Genomic DNA, 4556 nt, shown 5'->3' with positions numbered 1-4556 from the left:
AGAACACACAGATATTGGAGAAATTAGCAAAAAAAATTTTACTCAAATATTTCGAAATTTGCCTGATATAAGTCTTTCCATTTTCAGTTCAGCGATTCGATACATCATGATAAAAGTTATATCTCTTCTGTGGGCTATCAGAACACAGAGATATTGGAGAAATTCGCAAAAAAACCAATTTTACTAAAACATTTCGAACTTTGACTGATATAACTCTTTCGTCTTTTACTTTAGCGATTCGAACCATTATGATAAATGTTATAACTCTTCTCGGGGCTATCAGAACACACAGATATTGGAGAAATTAGCAAAAAAAATTTTACTCAAACATTTCGAACTTTGACTGATATAACTCTTTCGTCTTTTACTTTAGCGATTCGATCCATTATGATAAATGTTATAACTCTTCTCGGGGCTATCAGAACACACAGATATTGGAGAAATTAGCAAAAAAAATTTTACTCAAAAATTTCGAAATTTGCCTGATATAAGTCTTTCCTATTTCAGTTCAGCGATTCGATACATCATGATAAAAGTTAGAACTCATCTCGGGGCTATCAGAACACAGAGATATTGGAGAAATTCGCAAAAAAAATTTTTCTCAAAAATTTCGAAATTTGCCTGATATAAGTCTTTCCATTTTCAGTTCAGCGATTCGCAACATCATGATAAAAGTTATATCTCTTCTGTGGGCTATCAGAACACAGAGATATTGGAGAAATTCGCAAAAAAACCAATTTTACTAAAACATTTCGAACTTTGACTGATATAACTCTTTCGTCTTTTACTTTAGCGATTCGAACCATTATGATAAATGTTCTAACTCTTCTCGGGGCTATCAGAACACACAGATATTGGAGAAATTAGCAAAAAAAATTTTACTCAAAAATTTCGAAATTTGCCTGATATAAGTCTTTCCTATTTCAGTTCAGCGATTCGATACATCATGATAAAAGCTAGAACTCATCTCGGGGCTATCAGAACACAGAGATATTGGAAAAATTTGCAAAAAAAATTTTACTCAAAAATTTCGAAATTTGCCTGATATAAGTCTTTCCATTTTCAGTTCAGCGATTCGCAACATCATGATAAAAGTTATATCTCTTCTGTGGGCTATCAGAACACAGAGATATTGGAGAAATTCGCAAAAAAACCAATTTTACTAAAACATTTCGAACTTTGACTGATATAACTCTTTCGTCTTTTACTTTAGCGATTCGAACCATTATGATAAATGTTATAACTCTTCTCGGGGCTATCAGAACACACAGATATTGGAGAAATTAGCAAAAAAAATTTTACTCAAATATTTCGAAATTTGCCTGATATAAGTCTTTCCATTTTCAGTTCAGCGATTTGATACATCATGATAAAAGTTATATCTCTTCTGTGGGCTATCAGAACACAGAGATATTGGAGAAATTCGCAAAAAAATCAATTTTACTAAAACATTTCGAACTTTGACTGATATAACTCTTTCGTCTTTTACTTTAGCGATTCGAACCATTATGATAAATGTTATAACTCTTCTCGGGGCTATCAGAACACACAGATATTGGAGAAATTAGCAAAAAAAATTTTACTCAAACATTTCGAACTTTGACTGATATAACTCTTTCGTCTTTTACTTTAGCGATTCGATCCATTATGATAAATGTTATAACTCCTCTCGGGACTATCAGAACACACAGATATTGGAGAAATTAGCAAAAAAAATTTTACTCAAAAATTTCGAAATTTGCCTGATATAAGTCTTTCCTATTTCAGTTCAGCGATTCGATACATCATGATAAAAGTTAGAACTCATCTCGTGGCTATCAGAACACAGAGATATTGGAGAAATTCGCAAAAAAACCAATTTTACTAAAACATTTCGAACTTTGACTGATATAACTCTTTCGTCTTTTACTTTAGCGAATCGATGCATTATGATAAATGTTATAACTCTTCTCGGGGCTATCAGAACACAGAGATATTGGAGAAATTCGCAAAAAAACCAATTTTACTGAAACATTTCGAACTTTGACTGATATAACTCTTTCGTCTTTTACTTTAGCGATTCGAACCATTATGATAAATGTTATAACTCTTCTCGGGGCTATCAGAACACACAGATGTTGGAGAATTTAGCAAAAAAAATTTTACTCAAAAATTTCGAAATTTGCCTGATATAAGTCTTTCCATTTTCAGTTCAGCGATTCGCAACATCATGATAAAAGTTATATCTCTTCTGTGGGCTATCAGAACACAGAGATATTGGAGAAATTCGCAAAAAAACCAATTTTACTGAAACATTTCGAACTTTGACTGATATAACACTTTCGTCTTTTACTTTAGCGATTCGAACCATTATGATAAATGTTATAAATCTTCTCGGGGCTATCAGAACACACAGATATTGGAGAAATTAGCAAAAAAAATTTTACTCAAAAATTTCGAAATTTGCCTGATATAAGTCTTTCCTATTTCATTTCAGCGATTCGATACATCATGATAAAAGCTAGAACTCATCTCGGGGCTATCAGAACACAGAGATATTGAAAAAATTTGCAAAAAAAATTTTATTCAAAAATTTCGAAATTTGCCTGATATAAGTCTTTCCATTTTCAGTTCAGCGATTCGCAACATCATGATAAAAGTTATATCTCTTCTGTGGGGTATCAGACCACAGAGATATTGGAGAAATTCGCAAAAAAACCAATTTTACTAAAACATTTCGAACTTTGACTGATATAACACTTTCGTCTTTTACTTTAGTGATTCGAACCATTATGATAAATGTTATAACTCTTCTCGGGGCTATCAGAACACACCAATATTGGAGAAATTAGCAAAAAAAGTTTTACTCAAATATTTCGAAAGTTGCCTGATATAAGTCTTTCCTATTTCAGTTCAGCGATTTGATACATAATGATAAAAGTTATATCTCTTCTGTGGGCTATCAGAACACAGAGATATTGGAGAAATTCGCAAAAAAACCAATTTTACTAAAACATTTCGAACTTTGACTGATATAACTCTTTCGTCTTTTACTTTAGCGATTCGATCCATTATGATAAATGTTATAACTCCTCTCGGGACTATCAGAACACACAGATATTGGAGAAATTAGCAAAAAAAATTTTACTCAAAAATTTCGAAATTTGCCTGATATAAGTCTTTCCTATGTCATTTCAGCGATTCGATACATCATGATAAAAGTTAGAACTCATCTCGGGGCTATCAGAACACAGAGATATTGGAGAAATTCGCAAAAAAAATTTTTCTCAAAAATTTCGAAATTTGCCTGATATAAGTCTTTCCTTTTTCAGTTCAGCGATTCGATACATCATGATAAAAGTTATATCTCTTCTGTGGGCTATCAGAACACAGAGATATTGGAGAAATTCGCAAAAAAACCAATTTTACTGAAACATTTCGGACTTTGACTGATATAACTCTTTCGTCTTTTACTTTAGCGATTCGATCCATTATGATAAATGTTATAACTCTTCTCGGGGCTATCAGAACACAGAGATATTGGAGAAATTAGCAAAAAAACCAATTTTACTAAAACATTTCAAACTTTGACTTTTATAACTCTTTCGTCTTTTACTTTAGCGATTCGATCCATTATGATAAATGTTATAACTCTTCTCGGGGCTATCAGATCACACAGATATTGGAGAAATTAGCAAAAAAAATTTTACTCAAAAATTTCGAAATTTGCCTGATATAAGTCTTTCCATTTTCAGTTCAGCGATTCGCAACATCATGATAAAAGTTATATCTCTTCTGTGGGCTATCAGAACACAGAGATATTGGAGAAATTCGCAAAAAAACCAATTTTACTAAAACATTTCGAACTTTGACTGATATAACTCTTTCGTCTTTTACTTTAGCGATTCGATCCATTATGATAAATGTTATAACTCTTCTCGGGGCTTTCAGAACACAGAGATATTGGAGAAATTCGCAAAAAAACCAATTTTACTAAAACATTTCCAACTTTGACTGATATAACTCTTTCGTCTTTTACTTTAGCGATTCGATCCATTATGATAAATGATATAACTCTTCTCGGGGCTATCAGAACACAGAGATATTGGAGAAATTCGCAAAAAAACCAATTTTACTGAAACATTTAGAACTTTGACTGATATAACTCTTTCGTCTTTTACTTTAGCGATTCGAACCATTATGATAAATGTTATAACTCTTCTCGGGGCTATCAGAACACACAGATGTTGGAGAATTTAGCAAAAAAAATTTTACTCAAAAATTTCGAAATTTGCCTGATATAAGTCTTTCCATTTTCAGTTCAGCGATTCGCAACATCATGATAAAAGTTATATCTCTTCTGTGGGTTATCAGAACACAGAGATATTGGAGAAATTCGCAAAAAAACCAATTTTACTGAAACATTTCGAACTTTGACTGATATAACTCTTTCGTCTTTTACTTTAGCGATTCGAACCATTATGATAAATGTTATAAATCTTCTCGGGGCTTCCAGAACACACAGATATTGGAGAAATTAGCAAAAAAAATTTTACTCAAAAATTTCGAAATTTGCC

The sequence above is a fragment of the Solenopsis invicta genome, chromosome 13 (assembly GCF_016802725.1).
Source record: "Solenopsis invicta isolate M01_SB chromosome 13, UNIL_Sinv_3.0, whole genome shotgun sequence".
In the NCBI taxonomy this organism is placed as follows: Eukaryota; Metazoa; Arthropoda; class Insecta; order Hymenoptera; family Formicidae; genus Solenopsis; species Solenopsis invicta.
Note: the sequence above shows the minus strand (reverse complement) of the source record.